At 41.1% G+C, this 24,086-nt stretch overlaps 1 protein-coding gene across 7 annotated transcripts in view; it reads left to right on the forward strand.

The window, feature by feature from the left end:
* The window catches only part of LOC309808565 (interferon regulatory factor 6-like), a 726,310-nt gene that overhangs the window by 19,110 nt on the left and 683,114 nt on the right, over positions 1–24,086 (forward strand). For all 7 annotated transcript variants that reach the window (XR_014294752.1, XR_014294753.1, XR_014294754.1 and 4 more), the window contains one exon: positions 22,195–22,259. The gene's annotated coding sequence lies outside the window, so the exon portion shown is untranslated. The remainder of the gene's footprint in view (positions 1–22,194; positions 22,260–24,086) is intronic.

A 24,086-nucleotide genomic window follows, 5' to 3' on the forward strand; every position in this document is an offset into this window, starting at 1 on the left:
AAAAATGAACCTAGCTAATCATCCAGTGAGGAAGAAAAGAGTAAAATAGCCTTTGATCAAGTCCTTTCTGTGGTGTTAAATGCAACGAATTATAATGAATATCACATATCTAATGAGTTCAAGAATTCCCCTTGGAAGAATTGGTCTGTCCTTTACAAAAAAGAGAGTTCAAGTGAGTTATTTGCATTTGGTAGGGAAGCTCTACTGTCTAAATCATACTCATTTAAAGGTGAAGTTCAGGGCTTCCCTGGTGGCGCAGTGGTTGAGAGTCCGCCTGCCGATGCAGAGGACACGGGTTCGTGCCCCGGTTTGGGAAGATCCCACATGCCGCGGAGCGGCTAGACCCGTGAGCCATGGCCGCTGAGCCTGCGTGTCCGGAGCCTGTGCTCTGCAACGGGAGAGGCCACAACAGTGAGAGGCCCGCGTATCGAAAAAAAAAAAGGTCCAGTTCAAAGTCTGCCATAATTTGTTATTATATATGTAATTTTTGAATGTAATATACAGTTATATATGTATATAACATCAACAAGAAAGTGACCCACTTTAGAGTCAAGAAAATATATAGGTGAAGTGTAAAAGGGTTGGAATAGATATACCACAACAGTAACAACAAAACAAAACAAGACAACAACAAAAAAACTGGAGTGGATAAGAAAATATCAGAAAAAAATACTTTAAGATGAAAATTTTTACTAGAGACAAAGATATTTTAAAATGATAAAAGGATTATACCATCTAGAATGTATAATAATTATAAACTTATATGCACCTAACAACAGAACTTCCAAATACAATGAAGCAAAATCGACACAACGGAAAAGAGAAACAGACAGTTCTACAATAATAGTTGGATACTTTAATACCTTTCTTTCAATAGCAGAACAGACAGAAAATCAACAAGAAAATTAAAAAAACTTGAACAACATTATCAATCAACTAGACCTAACAGCCATCTATAAAACATTCCACCCAACAGCATCAGAATATACATTCTTTTCAAATGCACGTGGATATACTATATGCTAGGCCATAAAACAAATTTCAGTACATTTTAAAGGATATAAACAATACAAAGAGTGCTCTCAGATGACAACAGAATGCAATAAGAAATCGTTAACAGAAATTTGTTGAAAATCACAAATGGAAATTATACAGTATATTCCTAAATAATTCATGGGTCAAGTAAGAACTCATAAGGGGAATTAGAAATACTTTGAGATGAATTAAAATGAAAGTATAACATATTACTACTTGATTGGTCGCACATAGTCTTTTGAAAAGCAGAGGGGTTAGACAAAGAGATCTAAATTAATTAAAAAATCATTTATTATTCTGGGAATAAAAAGAACTGGGCTTAGTCTCAGTTTTGCCTTTCTTTATCTTTGTGTCTGTTGATCATCTTGGAATAGTCATTACATAGTCAGAATACAGTTGCCGGGCCTCCCTGGTGGCGCAGTGGTTGGGAGTCCGCCTGCCGATGCAGGGGATGCGGGTTCGTGCCCTGGTCCGGGAAGGTCCCACATGCCGCGGAGCGGCTGGGCCCATGAGCCATGGCCGCTGAGCCTGCGCGTCCAGGGCCTGTGCTCCGCAATGGGAGAGGCCACAGCAGTGAGAGGCCCGCATACCGCAAAAAAAAAAAAAAAAAAAAAAAAAAAAAAAAAAAAAAGAATACAGTTGCCATCTCAGGAATCAAATACTGTTATCTCTAGGGCTACCATAACAAGATACCACAAACTTGTTAGCTTAAAAGAACAGAAATGTATTTTATCACAGCTCTAGAGTCCAGAAGATCAAATTCAGAGTGTTGAGAGGGCCATGTTCTTTCTGACACCTCAAGGGGAGGATGCTTCTTTGTCTTAACCAGATTCTGGTGGTGGCCATCAATCACTGGTGTTGGCATTTTTTGATTTGCAGCTGCATCACTCTGGTCTCTGCCACTGTTGTCACATGGAATTGTCTCTGTGTGTTTCTGTCTCTGGAAACAATTGAAATAGAAATTTCTATTTTAAAAAAACAAACTGTTGATTACTATGCTCTATTTAGATAGTTCCTCTAACCCACCCACCTCCATTTCCCCATATGTATTTGAGAAGGAAAGAGGAACTCCTGTGAGCTATCATTTTGGAAAAAATCAATGATACAGTGTTTTACTAGAGATGCCTCTTATCTAAAATATTTGAATTAAATATAAAATCTGGGGAAATTATCACCCAGTTTCCCTCTTCTAGAGGCATGATCTAAATGATAGGCAGCAGAATATTTTATAGCCATGAGGTTTGCTGACATTATTGATTTGATCCAGAATCTGTATTTTCTCTCTAAAGAAAACAGTATTCTCTCTTTGCTTTCTTTAATTTATAATGTTGATGTCTTAAGATTATTGTCAGAGAGGATGCTTGTAGTTCAAATGATTTGGCTGTATTTCACCAATATTATTACAAGCTAGTCAAACAGTGGCTGGGCTCCAGTATAGACCTCGGTCCCTTTGTTCCACTGGGATACGGATGTGAAAGCCACTGTTTCCTTATATTCCAAAGACCAAATAAATAAAACAAATAAATAAACACAAAAAAACAAGTAAATGAAACTATCTTAAAACCAACTCTCTTTTCTTCCTCATCCATGTTAATTCTCTTCTACCTAAAATTACTTCCTGGAAGTGATTTTTATGTTTCTTAGAGCCTCTTTATGTATATATCCACACTAATGCATATAAAACTGTTCCTTGTAGATCTTTTACTTTTTCCATTTGAAGAATTATTTTCACATGTCATATAGAGTTTATCCATTGTCCTAGATATGCATTTTTCCTGTGTATTTGAGCATCATAGGAAGATAAATTCTACTCTTGAAAATGTTAACTGGTGACTGAGACACAGAAAGCTATTTTTCTTACCATTTTTCAATAGTGAGTAGTAGATTCTGTAGGGGTGGAATTTTAAGATGTAAGTATACTGTTTTTCTACACTCCAATTACGTTCCCCTTATCATAGAATATTGACCAGTGAAGTGTACTGCTGACTTTTCAGAATCCATGTACATACAATCCATTAAGTTATTAGATATAACGTTGGTCAGAAAAGCATACTGTGAAATGTTGCTTTTATTTAAACTCCCACTATTTTCACTCCATGGTTTCAAGATTTGACTTCTTTATTGCCCTCTGGTAGTGGGCTCTGTGAACTGCATATTTACGGGTCTGGAGCACATATCTTCCCGGAGGTATTCAACTCCTCAGGTACAAGCTAAAGAGTAGATGATAAGAAGCATTCATATTTATTAAAACTAATTAAGAATATCAGTAGCCTGACTGTTGTTTCTAAAAATATAAAATATTTATCCTTCTGTTGTCAAACAACCATATTTCATGAAAAGAAGTAAATCCTTTTTTGCTTGCAATGAAAGAACAATAATTGAAGGTATTCTTCATTTGGACCAAATACTTTCTCTGAAAATATAAGTTAAAATAGGAGTTGAACTTTGCAAAATATTCTTTAGTAAATAAAACTCCACATATAATTTCAAATTATCATTGAATTTTACCTTAAATTGAAATATCTATATTGACTTAAATGGTGTCCTCTGTAATTTCGGATGATTCCCTCCTTTATATCTTCTTCCTCTCTTCAACAAATAAAATACATATGAATGCCTAACATGAGGTAGGGTATTCTCTGTGAAATAATGATGTTGGTATACTTGATTTTGACTTAGCAGAGGGATTGAGCCTCTGTGTTGGTGAATTCTCCCCAGATGGTGCGTGGGGAGAGGGTCAGGCATGTCTCTGTGCTCCTGAAGTTTTCTCTGTGAAACTGTCAACCTCCAATATCAGAAATAACTTCCTTCGTGAGAAGGGATTTTCAGACATTAAAAGTTTTCTCTTAAAGTGCAAGTATTTTTAAAATCTATAAAATATAGGGCATTATACATTTTCTTTAGTTACTACAAGCTGAATTTTAACTGAGAAGACTGGGGACTCCATGTATGTGTACACGCATGCATGCGTGCATGTTTGTGTGTTACACATGTGTGTGTGTGTGTAGGTCTACTGAGGATACAGAACGTATTCTGCACATGACAGAGCAGTGGTATATCAGAAGGGAAAAGAGTATAAAGGACCAGCTTCACCTGCTTAATTTGTCCCCTGACCTGGTGTCTTCTTATTTTCCACAATCCTTTGCTGATCTGTATACTAAATACCCAGGGTTCCTGGGTACCCCCAGGTACCTCTGTAAGTTTTACAAGCCTATCAATATCCCATGTACAGTGGATGGAACCTGGACTTTTTGCCCATATAGTTTTCCTTTCCCTCAGAGTTTTCGTCTGAGCTATGTCATGGGGTAGGTAGTGTTGTGAAAATTTGTGCTCACTTGTTAAATAGAAACTACTCATTTAACTGTTTAAACAAATAAACAGTATCTTGAGTCAATTGCACGGCACCTCCAGTCTCCACAAAGCAGAGTTACTTTGGGACAGGAAGTTCTTTTAGTTTCCCCTTAAATCAAAATACAAAGTTATTGAGCAATTCTAGGACCAACGCTATAGTTGCAAACTTGGGAAGAGATCACAGGATTCTGTAATTGTTTACTTACCCCCTTACTGGGACAGCAAATAGCTCAATAGTTCTTTTTTTTTTTTTTTTTTTTTTTTTTTTTGCAGTATGCGGGCCCCTCCCGTTGCGGAGCACAGGCTCCAGACATGCAGGCCCAGCAGCAACGGCTCACTGGCCCAGCCACTCCGTGGCATGCGGGATCCTCCCGGACCGGGGCATGAACCCGCGTTCCCTGCATAGGCAGGCGGACTCTCAACCACTGCGCCACCAGGGAAGCCCAGCTCAGTAGTTCTTATACTGAAGTCAAAAGGAAGAATAATACCGGAACAAAGTCTGCAGTTAAAGTCTGCGTCTTATTTTTATTTTCTCTTGGCACATAGTAGGTAACCGTTAAATGTTCTCTTGATAAATATTAAAAACACACAAGATACTTCATATACTAGGGGTCATAAAATTTCAACTTTTCTTTTGGTGTAGGGGTTGATGATGAAAAGTTTGGAAACTTCTGGTCCATGTTAATGTTCCTGCTTTGAGAACTGCAGGGCGCAGCTTTTAGATGGAAAAGGTTGCCAAGAGGACCAGAAGTAGAATAAAGGCATTTATGTAATTCTTCCTTATAATTTCATTTATTGGTTTTCAGCATCTAACTTTGAAAAGTTGCCTGAGGCTGCCTAGGGTCTGCAATAAGGATCACAGCTGTGCTGTCCTACCCCCTCCCCACACGTGGGAACAGAGCCTCCCCAGCAGTGCTCATAGAGCCCCATGGCTTTCCGCCCACCTCGGTACTGCTCAAGGCAGTGGCTTTTTTCTACCAGCCTCGCCCTTCTCCATGTGAATCTTTTTCTTCTTTCCAGTTTTATTGAGATGTAATTGACATGTAACACTGTATAAGTTTAAGGTGTACAACATCATAATTTGATACATGTATATATTGCAAAATGATTACCACAATAAGGTTAGTTAACACATCCATGACCTTACACAATTAATTACCTTTGTGTGTGTGTGTGTGTGTGATGAGAACATGTAAGATCTACTATCTCAGAAACTTTTGAGTATGCAATAGAGTGAGGTTAACTATAGTCACCATGCTGTACATCAGACTCCCAGGATTTATTCATCTTACAACTGGAAGGTTATACCCTTTGACCAACAACTCCCCATTTCCTCCACTCCCCAGCCCTTGACGGCCACCATTCTACTCGGTTTCTGTGAGAGCAGCGTTTTTAGATTACACGTAAAAGTGAGATTATGCAGTGTTTGTCTTTCTGTCTCTGACGTATTTCACTTAGCATGATTCCCTCAAGGTTCATCCAAGTTGTTGCAAGTGGCAAGATTCCCTTATTTTTTAAGGCTGAATAACATTCCATTCTACATATGTGCCATATTTTCTTTATTCATTTGTCTGTCAATGGACACTATAGAAACAGAAACTCACTCAGTTCCTACAAGTGTCCAAGGTAACAATAGACAAAATATGGATGTTGGTGGGTGTAAATCCAGGCAGTAGGTTAGACTACATCCCACAGGCAGGAAGGCCACTATTTTAGGAGGAGCTGCTTTGAATATGAATCAAATAATAATTGATTTATATATCACCAGTTCAGAACTAACTCATCTGTTTTAGACACCTCACCATAGATATGAAATGAGAATGAGTGGAAAAAGAGGCTTCTGAAGGCAAACAGTCATAAAACCCATTATTATTCTGTAAAAAGGAGACTATACAGTCTTAGCTTTAGAACCTCAAATCAAACAAAGACATGTAGCAGCCTCAGTAGGATATAATCACAACAGAAAAAATACAAGCAGAAGGCAGAGGAAAAAGAAGTGCCATTTGGTATGGGAATAACTAGCTCTGTATGTCTCAAAAGCCTCCTATAAACATGTCTGGGTGTCAATATAGTGTAATAATTAATATCCATAAACCCTGAGTCTTAAGAAAAAAGAACTGTATCTTTTGCTTTCTTTTAGAAAGGGACAGAAAGGTAACTATATTTGCTTTAATAAATACAGAGACTTAGTGCACTTAAATATTTGATCAAATAATTAAAAAAATGTTTCTTACAGCATACATCATTTTCTTTTTTTTTTTTTTTTTTGGCGGTACGCGGGCCTCTCACTGTTGTGGCCTCTCCCGTTGCGGAGCACAGGCTCCGGACGCGCAGGCTCAGCGGCCATGGCTCACGGGCCCAGCCGCTCCGCGGCATGTGGGATCTTCCCGGACCGGGGCACGAACCCGCGTCCTCTGCATCGGCAGGCGGACTCTCAACCACTGCGCCACCAGGGAAGCCCCATCATTTTCTGATGAAACGGGTAAAATAAGGTTCTAGGGTGTGAGGCAGGCATGAGGTATTATACACATTTTCTTTTCTGTCCTTTTGTAGCTGAATATCCTTTTCCAGGCCTAAAGAAGTAGTAAAATTATGGATCTAAGATTGAATAAAAGGTTTCATAGACATATTTTACATATATGCCATTAGATTTCCACAGAGTTATTTCAGGCTGCTGACAGGCTGCTTGCTTGAGCTGAGACCCCTCTAAACAAAGCCCAGGAAGAAACTAACAACTGTGAAAGCCAACTTATTTCTTCTGTGAGTAACTTGGCTGCAGAGCAGACTAATTACCCCTTTAACCACACTGTTTAAACTCATTGTACTTATCTGGGAATCACTATTCTGAAAGTAGAGAAGGGGACTAGGGAAGCTAAAAGAGACAAAAGGTGTAAATATGGTCTCTTTGCAGAATCTCAAAGGTCAGGCAACAGGCTTATTTCTGATGGTTTTAAAAAGAGAAGCTGAGGGCTTCCCTGGTGGCGCAGTGGTTGAGGGTCCGCCTGCCGATGCAGGGGACGCGGGTTCGTGCCCCGATCCCGGAGGATCCCACGTGCCGCGGAGCGGCTGGGCCCGCGAGCCATGGCCGCGGAGCCTGTGTGTCCGGAGCCTGTGCTCTGCAGCGGGAGAGGCCACAGCAGTGAGAGGCCCGCGTACAGCAAAAAAAAAAAAAAAAAAAGAGAAGCTGAGCTGTGGTTTAAAGGTCCACTTTGGAATTCAAATTCTACCTCAGGTGCAGCCTGAATGCTAGTCTCCACCTGGAGTGAATCACTGAAGGATCATTTCTCAGCACATAGTCAGTGTTTGTTAAATTTTCATATTATTTTATCCCAGTGAATAATACTGATGAGGGATTTTGAAACTATTAAATTCCGCCAAAGGACTTGATTTTGTAATGATACCAAACCTTGGAAAATAAAGGAAGTAGAGATTGGTGAATCCTTGACAAATTATTAGAGGTATAACTGATTGTTTCATAAGGAAAGATAGGGAATGGATCATTTAGGAACCTGAATGAATACTTTGAATCTCATCTATTTCTGTTAAAACTACAGGTCAGTTGAGCTCAAAAATTGTGGGTATAAAAATTGTGTTTTTTGGTAATAAAATTTGTTTTAACCCTTCTCTCAATTATGCATTCAAACGTTGACCAATTCACAAGTAACTGTTTACAGTCGATGGATTGGCAAGTGGCTTTGGGATCATTCATTTTACAGTCTGGGATTTCCAGTGTTATCTTTATCTTCCCATGTATACTCTATTTCATACATTTTATTAGCAGCAGTAGTAGAAATGGTAGCAGCAGTATCATTATTATTTAGTTAGAGTAGAATTGTTTCTGTAACTTCTTACGGTCAGACGTACACTAAGCAACACACATTTTGAAAGCACTGGTGTTGGAGTAAATTCGATGTTGATGAGACTAGTCACTGCCCTTAAAGGAGCTTGTCTTCTAGTTGGAAAGATGTGACATATACAATAATCTGAGGCAGTAAGTAAATACATGGGTCTGAGGGCAGAAGATCCTGAAGGAAGCAAGCTGCAAAGAACTCATTTTGAATCCTGGCATTAATATTGGCAGATCTCCTCACACCTTTTTAGGACAGTTATAGACAAAGCAAGTAGGACTGGAGAATACACTACAATGGCCAAAATAAGATTTAATGTCACTTCAGCCTAGGGGATTCTTTCTAGGCTTTGAGCATATGATAATTTAAATGCCACCTAAATAGTAAACTTACTTTAATGCTGACAATGTAGAAAAGATATTTTGCTGCAAAAGTATACACAGTAGTAACAAGTGGATTTTGGAAGGAACTAATATTTTGCCTTATACTGATACTACACTATTGCCCTAGACCTAGCAGCAGCCTTTACTCTTTGTTGTTTTCTTCTAAGACTAAAGAGTTTCTTTATTTTCTTCCACCAACAGATCTCAGAGCAATCTGAGTGCACTGGCCAGTTGGGACACAATTATCATTAGAATTCTTGGCTAGAGAAGAAAGCTCCTAATTTAAGAATGGCTTTTTGCCTTCTGAGAGCTCAGAAGAGCAAATTGCAAGCCATCTACATTTATAAAACATGTTTTAGTATGGAAAATTTCAAACATCTACAGAAGTAAAAAGAAAGAAGTAGAAACTTTCATCAATTGTTCTCATCAAATGTCAATTTCAGGCCAATACATTTTCTCTACACCCTCTCTGAATACTACCGCCATAATCCCCAGCAATTTTAAAGCAAATCCCAGATTTCTTTTTCTCAGTGAAAACGTCAGTATACATATTTCTAAAATGCAGGAACTGCCCTTTTTAAGCTCAACTATGTCATTATCACACATCCGCAAATAATAATAATTCCTTAATATCAACAAATAGCCAGTCAGTTCATGTTTCCTTGATTGTCCTATAAATGTATTTTTATTTTAATAACCATTATTTATTTGATTGCTGATCCAAACACAATTTCTTTTAAAGTATAGGTTTAAAAGAACTCAATTTGTTCATTTTTCTTGCAAGTATTTGTCATTGAATTCAAAGCATTCATCCAGTAGGGTTCCCAACTGTCTGGATTATGCTGATTGCATCCCCTTTATGCTTATATATTTATCATGCTCCTTTGGCCCATGTATTTACTGTCAGTTGGTAGATAGATCTAGAGCACTGACATAATTCAGGTGTGATTTTTTGTCAAGTTTACTTCATAGATAATATTGATGAATTCCAAAAGGAACTATAAAGTGTCTGTCTTACTGTGATGTTGCAGCCATTAATGATCAATGTCTAGATCCATTAATTTCTTAAGGGTACCAAATGGTGATATTCTACTAATTAGATTATTATTCATTTACTAGCTAGAAGATTATTTCATCAACTACTTGGTTGCCCTGAGTTACAGTTTAATTAGGAAAGGAAGAATAAATGTTTCTTTTATTTTATTTACCAGTTTTACAAAAAAAAGAAAAAACAGGAGAGAGAAAGGTTGACTGCAAAGTAGCTTCCAAAGATGACTAATGAGGTATTTTCTTTCTTTGTTGTTGTTTTCAGTGAGGTTGTTATAAATATCGATGCAGAGATTGTCCCCTCTTAGGCTCACGGATCCTGTTCAAGTTGGCTCCTGAGTCCTTTGCACACAACCACAGTAGTCTTTGAAGTCTTCCCAGCTCTCTTGTACGACAAGGTGTAACAGGAACATCTAATTCGTTTCTTATGCTGGATTTGAAATCAGCTATTTCTCCAAGGAGGCATTATCCACTGTGTTTATTCAAACTTGTGTTCCTTCTAGTTTAACCTTCTCTCGAGACATGTTTTTTTTTTAAACAAATTACTTACTGAATTTTTTCACCTTTTCAAATCTTGCTATTCTCCAATCACTTCATTTCTGATTTTTTCTAATTTCTTTTATGTTTTTCTTAAAACCAGTTTCTATTCCTTTTAAAATTTCTTTTACTTTTTCCGCAATATCAGGCAATAAATTTCATTTGTTCTGTGGACGTGTCTTTCTGTCACGTTTTCAGGATTTGCTGGAACTTTCTTTTCACCCTCTTTTTTCTTTTTTTTTCTCACTGATTTTCTACAGGATGTGAGTGGAATACTCTTCTGTCACTCATTTTTAAATGAAATAAGTTTCCACTTTAGGAGGGAATCATAGATCAGAATATAATTTCTAGCTTCAGAACTCCAGGGCTCACTATCTTCTATTATTTTCACAACATAATTTTTAAAAATGACCTTAAAATTTCTCAAATCCTCCTCCTCGGCCCTCCTCTGCCCATTTACCCAGGGCTCCTCTTTCTTTTCCTTGTTGAGTATGGGGGTTTGTTCTGGAATGGTGCTTTGGTTTGATAGGTGTCAAGGTTTCACAGACCCCAGAACACTTGGCATCCTCAGAACATTTCAAGGTTCTTGCACTCAGCTGCAAAGTGGAGCCTGCAACCCGGTTTCTGTCGCTGTTCTCAGTGAGTTTTTCAATCTCAGTGAGTTCTTGAACCATAGTAACCTTTGGCTCTCCTGAAAGAGAGAGAGAGTCCTTCCCTTGTCTTCCTCCCACACACCTTGGGATACACATATGTAGGTCTTTTTCCTGTTGTTGATTTGTTCCTACCTGGCTATATGTTGCAGTTAATGTGGACACCTTGTTGTAGATGTTGTCTGTGGGTTTTTGATCTTGCTATTCTAGATGCTTTTCTTTCTTCTTTGTGGGGGTGGGGGCTTGTGTATTTAGGGGAGGGGTGGCATATTCAGGGATAAAAATCTTCTCTGTAGCCACCATCATTTCCCCAGAATCCTCTGCCATTAATATTTAAAAGAAAATCATAGGAATCATTATCCGGATCCTTAGGATAATCATTACATTGTATCTGTCTTTTTTCCAGGCTTCAAGCTGCCTGTGGCTTCCCACGTTAGTATACTGACATGACTGGGCAATGCCTAATTTGACAGGTTCTTTCTGTACTACCTTCCTCCTAATCATGACAGCCTTGTACGCTATATGTAGTCTTCTTTACTGATAGGGAATTTAGAAAATACAGGAAGCCATGGGTTTAATAGCTGAAAGTGGAATTAATGTATTATTTTTCTCAGGTAAAATATCATAAGACTCCGTAGGCCCAAGTTGTAAAATGAAATCGCAAATTTCCTGGAATCATTTTGCAAACGTGAATGCCCACATAAAGTACACTAGGACTTGAATCCAAGGAATAACACATTTTTAGAGCCTCCAGATTTATAAACTTAGTACAAGTCTGCATTACTTCTTAAGGCAACTGAAGAAAATAATTTTGTGATCAAATAAATATTGATTTTATTAACATAGTTATTTTAAAAGTTTATAAAGCTTTTAAAAAATGTTAAGGCTCTGTCAGCGTCATCAGTTGTTATTTCTTTTCTAGAATCTTGGATAAAGGAACAGTCGTTTGAGGGGAAACATGGTATAAAATGGGAAGATAATCTAACAGTGAAGATAGTTATATCTCTTCCTGTGTGATGAACTACTCCTAAGCTTGGTGGTTTAAAACAGCAGGCACTTTATCTCGTCACAATTTGTGAATCAGCAGAATGGGCTGGGATCCCCTGGGTGGATCTATCTTGCTTTCACCTGAGGTGACTACTGAGGCTGCCATCATCTGGTTGCTGAACTGGGGCTGGTTGCTTTCACATGTCTGGCCATTGATGCTGGCTGTGGCCTGGGCCTATTCTCCACTAGGTTAGCCAGGCTTCCTAACATGTCAGGTTTCCATGAGGACAAGCCCTAAAGCACGAGTACTCTCCAAGCTTCAGCTCTTGATATGCCGTTGGGCCAAAGCAAGTCATGTGACCAAACCCAGGTCAAGGTGGAACAAAACTACACAGGGTGAGAAAACGGGGGGGAGGGGCATTTTCACTGGGGGTCAGTAGTCTAACAAACTGCTGCAATGACTATATAAAGAAAAGCCCCCCGGAGGACAACTGGCAAAAAATAAATGTGTGCGGGGTGGGGTGGGGGTTTGGCATGCGGGGGCAAAGGCAGTAAACAGGGACTACCAAAATCTGAAGATTCTGGAATTTTTGGAAAATCCACTGGGATTAAAGGAGTTACACAACCATGTTCTGACACCAGAAGAAAGGTCCCAGTTGAGCATCAGGGAAGTCTAGCGCTCTTCCTCCATCGCATCAATTTCCACATTTCTTTGACTCAGCATATTTGTAGAATGAATCATGACTTTCTATACATTTTTAGTTCAGTTTTTCAAAGAAATAGTGACCTCGCTTCTATCTGCTGTGCCACAAAAATGCCGTCGAAAAAAATTCCTTCTGTTAAATCGCTCACTAGGTGAAATTGTATGTGTAACCTAGTACCAAAGAGGTATTAAGAATCGCCACAGCCGAGCCGGCCCTCCGCACCACGCACCCTATAGCAGCCAGTGGGTGAGCCGGGAGTCGAGGAGGTCACCGTGGGAAGGAGGGGCGCGGGCAACGTGTCAGCCTCCTTCCGTCTCCGTGGAGCCACCTCCTGCCTCTGGTACAGGGAGTCGTCCACAGCAGCCGTCGGTGGCCAGCCTTGCAGCGCTGTGTTCTAGGTCAGTAGCTTCCAAGACTCCAGTTGGATTCATTGGAGTAGGCAACGTGGGGAATCCAATGGCAAAAGAGCTCTTGAAACATGGCTAGCCACTCACTATTGCTGATGTGTTCCCTGATGCATGCAAAGAGCTGCTAGATGCAAGTGGACCCGGTAGTGTCTTCTGCAGCGGATGTAGCCGAAAAAGGTGACAGAATTATTACAGTGCATCAATGCGCTAGAAGCTTATACTGAAGCAAATGGAATTCAAAAAAAAGTGAAGAAAGACTATTAATAGATTCCAGTACTGTTGATCCTATGGTTTTGAGAGAATTGGCCAAAGAAGTTGAGAAAATGGGAGCAGTTTTCTCGGATGCCCCTGTTTCTGGTGGTGTGGGAACAGCTCGGTCTGGCAAGCTCACATTTAGGACGGGAGGGGTTGAGCTGCTGTGGTGCATGGGCTCCCATGTGGTGCATTGTAGAGCTGTTGGGACTGGCCAGGCTTCGTAGATCTGCAAACACTTGCTGTTAGGTATTAGTAGGATTGGAACTGCTGAAGCTATGAATCTGGGACTCAGGTTAGGGCTTGACCCAAAACTCTTGGCTAAAATCCTAAATACGAGCTTAGGACGATGTTGCTCAAGTGACACTTAAAATCCTGTACCTGGGGTGATGGATGGAGTTCACCTGGCTAATTACTATCAGGGTGGATTTGGAGCAACACTCATGGCTAAGGATCTGGGATTAGCATGAGGCTCTGCTACCAGCACGAAGAGCCCAATCCTTCTGGGCAGTCAAGCCCATCAGATCTGCAGGGATGTTGTGCGTGAAGGGCTACTCTAAAAAAGACTTCTCATTCGTGGTCCAGTTTTTGCAAGAGGAGGAGACATTCTGAGTTTGCCCTCTGGCTGTGAACACTGAAACATTGAAACCAAACTGTGTCTTGGAGCCCCTTATGGCTCACTCCACAGGAAAATGGGCTTAATCAAAGGTCAACTGTCTGCTTTTGAGTGTCTAGGTCAGGGGTCCCCAACCCCTTGGCCTCGGACGGGTACCAGTCCACAGCCTCTTAGGAACTGGTCTGCACAGCAGGAGGTGAGTCGCAAGCAAGCCAGCTATAAGCTTCATCTGCCGCTCCCTATGGCTCACATTACCGCCTGAACCCCACACACCCCGCCTCCCCTCCCTGGAAAAATTTGCTTCCAGGAAACCGGTCCCTGGTTCCAAAAAGGTTAGGGACCTCTGGTCTAGGTCACAATAGATCCTGGGATTTTTCACCCATTTTAAACTGCTTATTCTTTTTATCTATTTAACAAACATATCATCTGTAATTTTTTTTTCTGCAAGCCACTGATGGTAACTGCTAGCTAGCTAGCTGATTGGCCTTTTTCAAAAGTTTGATTCCTGAGCATCTTCAGCTAAAACGCTGCCTACTTCACTCAGGATATTATTTACTCCACTTTACAAATAAAACTAAAATTGTTTTCAACAGGATAAAATCTATCCTCGAGGAAAGAAAAGAAATTGGTGTGAGAAAAGGTATTAGAGAAAGGGGAAGTATAGTGAATTACTACCTGTGTGCCTCAGAAAATTTGTCCTGTTATCCCAGTGGTGATATTCTTGCATTGAGATTACTGGTTTATTTTCTAGGAGTTGTTAAAGCAAGAGAACTCCTTGCTGCACGTTATGTAATTTGGACTCTTACAATTATCTTGGTGTGCCCCTCTTGTAACAACTTCCCATACTCAGCAAACTGTTTTTTTCATATTTTTGCTTCCTTGTACATTTTTACTGCATATTTTTTACTTCAAAAGAATGACATCTTTAGAACTGTTTCAGAGCCAGCGATGATATGTGCTTTAGATAATTATTACACTATGCTAAATATAACCATATTCTTTTGAATTGAAATAAATTTCTATGCTGATAAAAAAAGAGAGGCACATTTCATTAATGTTTAAATAGTATCCTTCCTCCTCTAAAACTTAAAATAGGATTCAGTCTGATTCCTAAAGGGTTATTTTCTTCAACAACAAGAGCTGACTTAGGCCATTTCTTGGCAGTGGAATCTGAGCATAGAGGTCTCTGTCTCACTGCCCTTTGATTCTCACTCACGGTATCCTGGGTGAATGTAATGGATGGGTGTGCCCTTATGACTTAGCCCACTGCTACTGCTCCTGATGAGGGTTAGTGGTGTGGGCCACTTTAAATCTTGCCCAGCAAAGTGCTGACATCTGGGGTTTCCTATCAAGTTTACCAGATATTCCACAGTAATTTCATAATTTACACAACATAAAAACACTGATCTTGAGCTTAGGAAAGCATTTCATTTAAACAGATACAGAACACTACTCTACAAAATGGTTTAAAATTTGTGAGCAATTACATTAAATAAACTCTAATATAAATTAATCTAATACAAGTAAAGTAATAGTCGCAAAGCTACTGGTCGCTTCAGAAGCGGTGGCTACGGATAACTTCAAAGTTGTTTCCTCAGTGCATTAAGAGGCGAAACTATTTGCTGTCAACTTCTTCTTGGGGAAGCTTTTTTCCTTAGTTTGATGCTGATTCGCGTTATGAATGTATAGGAACCATTACTGGTTCTTCCTTTCCATATTCAGTGCACCATTATACTTCTATCCTCTTAAGATCTGGATATCTGTTACTGCTACTGTTGGCTGGAGCCTGGCAGGAGGAAAGCTATCAAGAAAAAAGGTCAACAAGTGTTCAAGAGTTTTAGCATACTACTGAGACTTTTTATCTACCATAATCATAAGAAATAATAATTAAAATTACAGCCTGGTCAGTGAGACCTTGAATAAATTGTGGAAGCATCCATGTTTCCTACAGTTTCAGGGGATGGATATTTCCTGTTATTAACTCTATATCCTCTTCAACTGGAACAGAGAGACCTTTCTCTGTTGAAGCAGTTTTGTCTTTTTCCTGGGTATTTTTAGTTTTCTCTTATGATAGACTTGTAAAGCTTACCTACACAAACTTACACATACACGTATAAAGCAAAGAAGGGGTAGAGTAGTCTTGAGAGGACACTGTTTTGTAGCAGGCACACAAGACAGAGGTAATACTCCCTGATTGCATTTGCCTCCCTAGCCCCATCTCCTTTGTGGAAAGCATCAGCATTCTGAGTGGTCTCTGCACCCCACTAACTGGACGGAACACTGCATTGGCATTCTTAGGGAGCATTGATGGTCCCTACGGAAACTGGTTAGAGCTTGTGCAGCCACAGTGCACAGGAAAGAATCAAATATACTTCATATAACATGCTTACTCTGTTTTGCTTAATTAGCACTTACTCCCTGTAAAAGGCTGATTTCTGCTTTGACAGGGAGTAATCGAACTCTGTATTCACCCAAACCATAAAATTAAAGTTAACATACCTCAGCTTTTCATCCTACTGGAAGAAATGTATGAAATCTAAAGTTATTTTTTAATTGCTGCTGTTTAGAATGCCTGAGGCCCATTTGCTGAACTTGTTAAAGAGCAGTGTTAATGAGGGTAGTTTTCGTTTCTTTCTTTTCCGACCACAGCATGAATTCTCAGCCCAAAGTGTGCCCTGTTTCCCACAATAGAGACGGGGAAAAGTGAGAGTCTCTCACCACAAAGCATGAGACAGCTACAAATACTTTGCTCCCAGAGTTAACATTGATGACAGTCTTTGTGGAAAAGGACTTCCTCTTTTTGCGGGAATACAGTAGAAATGCAAGTCATATTCTCCATAATTTCACTACTGGAAAAATAATTTCATAGTCCGTATATATATACGTGTATATATATATATATATATATATATATATATACATACACACATATATATATATACACACACACACACACATATATATATATATATATTTTTTTTTTTTTTTGCGGTACGCGTGCCTGTCACTGCTGTGGCACTTCCTGTTGCAGAGCACAGGCTCCGCACGCGCAGGCTCAGCGGCCCTGGCTCACAGGCCCAGCCGCTCCGTGGCATGTGGGATATTCCTGGACTGGGGCACGAACCCGTGTCCCCTGCATCGGCAGGCAGACTCTCAACCACTGCGCCACCAGGGCAGCCCCATAGTCCATATTTTTTATTGGTCTTCTTAAAAACATATACAGTGTTTACAATAAGGAGTAAAAGAGAAGATTTTCAATGCGATATTTCAAGGAGCATTTTGTAAAGGCGGGATCCAGTCCCAACTTTGGAAAATTAACACACACCTATGAGATCAAAGAGTCACCTGCAAAAAATTTTATTATGTTTTTCTTTCATACTAGTTTCCTAAAGGTGCATTGTTACTTCTTGGTAATGTAATAGTCAGAAATGACTATATGGTGGCCATTTGAGGAAGAAGTAGCTCTTACATAAGTGTCTAGTGACCTTATCTCTTTTGATACAATACCTCTTGGTTTCAGAGGCTTGCACAGATTTCCTCTAAATGAATAAACTTAGTAAGATGTTTCTAACTATCAATCTAAAAGTAGATTTAGAAATCTACTTCTGAAGCAGTTTTGTTAAGTAATTATTGGTCAGTTCTCTTTCTGATTGGTACTTCTTTCTGCAAAACAAATCCCTGTACTTAGAACAATGAATACCACCATCCCTGGCTCCTTGATTATTACACAGTGATGTTTCTTGAGAAAAAAGCTTACCCTTTTTGGGGGGAAACTTCAGTCCATGAAGTAAAACTTCATTACAACTAGATCTGCTTCTAATGCCAGTGTGATGCAGATCAGTATCCCCTTTCTTTTGACTTTCCAGGCTGTGTGAAGAGAATGGTATGGTTTGGTTTAGGAAGGGTTGTAGCTTAAGAGGATTGCATTATGTTTCTGTGTCACTTTGGGGGGTTTTATTTCAATATTATATCCTGTTCTGTAAAAACACCATAGTCATTCTCTTACTTATTATTAAATAATTAAACGCTGCCCTTTGTTTACTTTCCCCTTCTGATCAGAAGACTCCTCTCCACTCTAGGCCTTGATCTGAGTTCCAATTCACCAGCTTGTAGTAGCTACGCTTCTGGTTTCTTTTTTTTTTTTTTTTTTTTTTTTGCTGTATGCGGGCCTCTCACTGTTGTGGCCTCTCCCGTTGCGGAGCGCAGGCTCCGGATGCGCAGGCTCAGCGGCCATGGCTCACATGCCTTGCCGCTCCACGGCATGTGGGATCTTCCCGGACCGGGGCACGAACCCGTGTCCCCTGCATCGGCAGGCGGACTCTCAACCACTGCGCCACCAGGGAAGCCCTACACTTCTGGTTTCTGAAGTCAGTCAGATATGGGTCCCATTTCTGTCTTCATCAGTTATAATTTATTCTCTGATATATGCATACCAGAGCTGGCAGTGACAAACATTTTGCTTCTCCTTATAGGGTTCTGTGCATTTTAATAGAGGATCACAATATTTTAAGCAGAGCTGGGATGGGGTGGAAAGAAAGAGCAGGAAAACATGCTTTTAGGAAGGTCTGAAATACAAATCACATGGAGGTAACTGCTTGAGAGAAAACCACCCCTACCTGAGTATTGTCAATAAAGTAGCACAGGGAGGCAAACGAATCAATTGTTCACTAAAAATGTTTTTCTTTAGAAGAATAAAATTCACAAGAAAGCCTCATTGCAAATAAAATATATTTGTTTTCCTAAAGGAAGATATTTGAAAAGTCGTAGTAAATACCTGCTTTGACCTTCTGTGTCCCTAGTGTTCTATCTCCACTAAGTTTTATGAACACTACATAGAGGAGGAGCCTGAGTCTCAAAGACCATAAGTAAGAGATGGATTCCAGAGCCTTTGCAAGGTCCATTATGCCCCATGACTTCCCATTGCTTGTGCTGTTCATCCAGATAGGTGCTTAGGATACCAGAATGAATACATCTCTTTCGAGAGGTTTTTAACAGACATTAGATACTAAACAAGTACAACACCTAACAAATAGAACAGAATGCTTTATTTAAAGCAGAAACAGAATAAATGCTCACCTAGTATCGTTTAAATCCCCTTTAAATTATTTTTTGAATGAACATGTTTATATTTGAGGGTATTTTCTTATTTTTTCCTAGTTCCCTTTACTTGCACCTCCTTTCTTTTTCTCTTTTCCCAACTGAAACGTTTATGGTTTCAAAAGTAATTACTTCTTGAAGAAAGTTTTCGTGTATACTAAGTGCTACCTAATGGAAGCCATAAGCATAGAGTCTGCTAGCATTTAGAGTGGTATAATACATAGCCAGGTTGAATCAAGTGGGAGAGAAGGTTAATCATTCTTTTAAACTGGCAGTGTTGCCGGAGGTGGATTGATATGCTTTTTGAATCTCTTATGTCCTGTAAGTCCCCTTGATCACAATCACTATGTTAATGGTTGAGGTTTTGAATTAGAGGTGTCTCCTGGGCTCAGCTGGGCCAAGTCCCTTCATCTCTCTGGCCATATTAGGTGATAGTTTTCTCATTTCAATACACGATCTATGTTAGAGGGAGTGTTGACTATACCAGACTTTCAACGTGAGCACCCAGAAAGTGGAAGAATCTCTCTATTGGTGATTAATCATAACTCTTTTCATTGTGAATATAGTCCTTCCCTTAGGTAAGGCAGGAACACCATGAAAAATAGAAAGTTCTCGGGTGTCTGTGGAAGCTGGAGTGCTCTCGACCTGTCAGCTCACTGGCAGAGCAGGCTTCGTCCGGACACTAGAGAACAAAATGTGAAATTGGCACCAGCCAGCCTCTCCATTGCACAGGATATCCCTATTTAAATTTGACAACCAGGATATTTTACAATTTGAAATTCTTGTCATCTGGTTTTCTTTAGTTTTTTCTTTGGGTTGAAAAGACTGAGAAGCTTGTTAAAAAATCTGGAATTCTGATGGTGAGGCTTAACCAGATGTATTGAGTCATCAATCAGCAAACATTGACCAACGCTTACCATTCCCCCAGTTACTATACTAAGGACCCAGACACGTCTCAGGTAGTGGCCTTGCTCATTCACTGTATTTACAGTACTTTTTTCTAAATGTAACCAGAGCTCAGGTAAAGACAAGACATTGATTTGAGTCTGAAGTAAACAAAGCTGACTGGTCTGATCCCTTCAGTTTCCAGAATTATTTTGTTTCAGGTAGTAATTTTCCCAGACCAATAGAACAAAGTTCTATCGTCTATTTATTTAATATTTTATCACAATAGTCCTTGCCCCTTTGACCTCTAGTGAGGAAACTTGCATAAGAAACTGAAATATGCTTAGGTTCTATGGGTAAGTGCAGGTAATGATATGAATGAAATTGAAAATGAAAGCCAAAGGTGGAAAAGGCAGTTCTGAATAGTTGAAGTAAGACAGAGGTATTTGAAAAATCAAGTAGAAAAGATACCATAAGGAATGGAGAGCTTCTGGAAGTTTTCTAATAGGTGAGGGGTTGGTACATCTTTTTTTTTTTTTTTTTCCTTAATAACATGTCTGGCAGTTGTATGCCAGAGAAAGTTATAAGGGGGTTGACTATATGCATGAAGTCCAGTGAGAACACTGTTTCTGTAGGCCACTGACGATGTTCTGAGTGTACATTCTATAGTACCAGAAATTAAGTTAGGAAACAAAGGGTAATCTGATGTCATTTTAAATGAAATTTCACAAATGATTAGAGCTAAAAGGTGTCTTTTTTCTCTCAGCCAACACGTTGAGCACGTACTATGGGGCAAACACTGTGCTTATGGGTAAGAGATAAAAGAAAAAGGCCAGAGGAACTCAAAAGAGAGTGTGAGAGATGCATGAACAATGCATTACAATCGAGTAGGGATAGGCTATTAAATAAATAGATCATAAAAATATAAATTTGTAAAACAGAACTTGGAGTCAGTAACCCTTCTAGGGGATATTAAAGAGAATGCCAACAATGAGGGGTCTTGGAATTAGGTTTTGAACGTCAGTAGGAATGTTCCACGTGGAGAGAAGGTCGGGGCATACCAGGCAGAAGGAACATCCTGGACTTGAGAACCAACACAATATATGTAAGTGACTGTAAATGAGATTCTTTTTGACTAGAGCATAGGGTATAAGTTGCCAAATGGTAGAAAATAGAGTATAAAAGTTAGGCTGGAATGAAAGTATAAAGTGTGATAATTCTTATGATGAAAGATAGGTGTTTTCTACAAAATGGGTTACTTACAAATATTTTAAAAATAGAGACCCCGGAGAGAGGAGCACGCCCGAGGAGCAGCCCCCGGACCGGAGCCTTGGGAGCCCGGGGCTGGTGAGCGAGTCCCGACGGGGTAGGTGTTGCGTCTGCAGGCCTGCAGGCGGTTGTGGAGCCTGCGGCCCTTGGAGAGCAGGGCTTGCGAGACCGCGGCTTGGAGAGCGGGGCTTGGCTTTGCCCGCCCCAGGGCCCGCAGTAGAGCCACCGGGAGGGTTTGACTGCTTCCTGGAGGTGGAGGGGCTGGGCTGGAGGACAGGGCTGGCTGCTCCGGATGGGGCTCCCCTGGGACTTGTGAGCTCCGGGTGTCCTGGTGGAGCAGGGTCCACAGGCTCGGCCGGGACGTGCCGCGTCCTCCCCTCCGTCCAACCCCGATCCTCCACCTCCTCCCGCTCCTGTCGCCGTCTGGGCATCTCGCACGTGTGTCTCAAGGCGCGTCAGCACCTTGGTTGTCTAATGTAAGCGTCCGCCGCCCCCCTGGGTTGTGCCCTGTGGAGTCGCCCAGTGTAATCAGTGCAGGATGAGTCTGCAGGGCTTCTGTCCTGCTGCCTCGGGTGAGGAAGGAAGCGATGGGGCCTGAGGAGGGAGATGACTTGTCCTAGACCCTCACCGGGTGTGCACGTGGGGTCGCTCACAGGACTCCAAACTCCTAGGGCAGGTGTTCTGTCCACTTAAAGTCAGTTTTAATAAAAGATGTTTTTGAGCGTCACACTTAAGTTTGTAAAGTTTGTACAAATCATTGCAAGACAAGCGCACCTGAGTGTGTCCCTTTATTCTGGGTATCCTGTGGATGTTCTGATCTAAGTTGTTAACAGACTGAGAAGAGGTAAACTATAAGCGTTTTTAAATTTCATATTTAATGATGGAGGTTTATTTTAATAGGATTCAGTGTACACTCACTATGGAAAAATAAAGTATCCCCTCAGGTACCAGAGTCACGTGGGAGCTACAGACCTGAGGGTGGTTGCTCCCTCCTTATTCTCACAGGCCCTTCTGAAGGTGAAAGGACGGGTCTCCCACAGGTGTCTCTTGTGGAGCGCGGGGCGGGTGCTCGTGCACCCCGAGCCGCTTCAGTCGTAGCTTCACTGCCTGCGTTTTCCTTCTCCAGGTCCGCCTCCACTGTCACAGTCCTGCACGTTGTTCCAAGAGCAGCGGAAAATGAATCAGCCTCTGGTGAGTTTTGCTGTTTATGTGTTTACCTGCTGCTGTTCTTTTGTGATAACACCTTGGGAGGCGAATAGTTCAAAAGTTAAAATGGGAAAGTAGGAGTAGGTAAAAGATGTGGTTAGACAAAGTGTAGAGGAGCAGGTCAGTACCAAGTGTTTCTGGCAAGTTCTACGTGTAGATCCCAGGATCCTCTCAGAGCCACAGTACAAGCCTCGTGTTCTTGACATTTGTGGCAAAACACCATCCCTTGCTTGACTTACATTGTACTGCCGAAGCACTTTTGTTCTCGAGCGTTAAAAGGTTTCCTTGAGGATCCCGCTGTAGGCCGCGAGCCTTCCTGAGTGACAGCCCCTAACGTGTTGACGTTGGTGCCTTCCTTGTACTTCCTGTAAGCTGAGAGCGTGCTGTCCAGGGAGCACTCAGTGCATATAACTTGTCTGTTCAGTAGAACACCGTTGTCACATAGGTACATTGTTTCCAGTGCTCAGTCGAGGGATGCAATGAGGATCATCTGGAAGAACAGCCTTGTCACCCTTCCAGTAAATTTCCCTCTTTGTCTCTTACAATCTCAGAGGGTCGCGTTACACACCATGCAGTGAGGTCTCTGGCAAAGATTCTTGTTTCCCAGCTGAATTGTATCGTGCAGCCTGCGGTCTTGGTTCTGCCCCTCCATGGAACCTGATCCGGTTGAGGTGACCTGGCATCCAGCATACAAAGCAGTGGAGATTTGCCAGTCGTCACCTCAGACCACTGTCGCCTTGCCATCTGCAGAGTCTGCTCTGTTGGTTTCTGTGACAGATCTCTCCTTGCTGTCTTCCTGACTGATTCTTTCTTCCGCCCTCTTTGTGTGTTGTCTTTTCCCCCTTGGTTCATGACTCTTCAACCCGTCTGATCTCACCCTCTGGTGCTTTTCACCTCCAACTCTGTCAGTTCTCCCACCTGGACCAGATAGATGCCTCTGTCCAGCCACTTGCCAGCATCTCTATGGAGTTTGTCCAAAGGGCACCTCGAATTACTAGATCCAGTAGATCCAGAAATGATTATTTACAGCTCCCCTGCCCCTTGCCTTGTCCTGTTGTCTCTGGTGGCTCATCGTTGCATCATCCAGCCTGTCACCTGCCCAGAAAAATGAGTTCATTGTAAAGTCCTTCTCCATCCTCTGTTACCACGTTGTAGTGTGAGGCTTGTTAATGTCGTATTCTAAATGTTTTTTATTTGTTCTCCTTCATCCCATACTTGCTACCATTAAAACAGCTTATCTTTTCATTCCTGTAGTTACAGAAACTTTTCTTCTGTGCCGCTACCTCTTTCGTCCAGCAGCTCAAGTGTATTCTCCACGCTGAGTATTTCTCCTAAAATATTAATCACAGCATTTTGTCTGCATGTGGGAAGCACTTTAGAGGTTCCCTGGGTGACTGGACAAACGAGGTTGCCGTTCCGCGGAGCCATGAACCATCGAGCCCAGCACTGGGGGGAGGTCGTACCTCGCAGATGATGCGTTTGGATGGATCTGTGGGGTAAAATCCTGATCGGAGAGGCTTAGGAGAGAGGAGTGGGAGAACTGGGTTTGTTCTGGTCCCAACTTTTTCAAGACATTTTGCTGTGACGGGGAAAATAGAAACTGGACAGTAGCTGGGGTAGGAGCTGAGGTCCGGGGAGGATGTTGTGTTGTGTTGTGTTGTGTTGTGATGAGAGAAATAACAGTGGGAATGATCCAGTAGATGCGTGTGGGGGAGGGGAGAGCTGCTGCCCGTGGTCCTGGAGTGGGGAGGGGATGGCTGAGCAGGGTTGCAGGTGGGGAAGCCCTCCGATGGCTTCTGTGTTCTCAGGGAA

The sequence above is a fragment of the Mesoplodon mirus genome (assembly GCF_964341445.2).
Source record: "Mesoplodon mirus genome assembly, chromosome: 7".
Lineage (NCBI taxonomy): Eukaryota > Metazoa > Chordata > Mammalia > Artiodactyla > Ziphiidae > Mesoplodon > Mesoplodon mirus.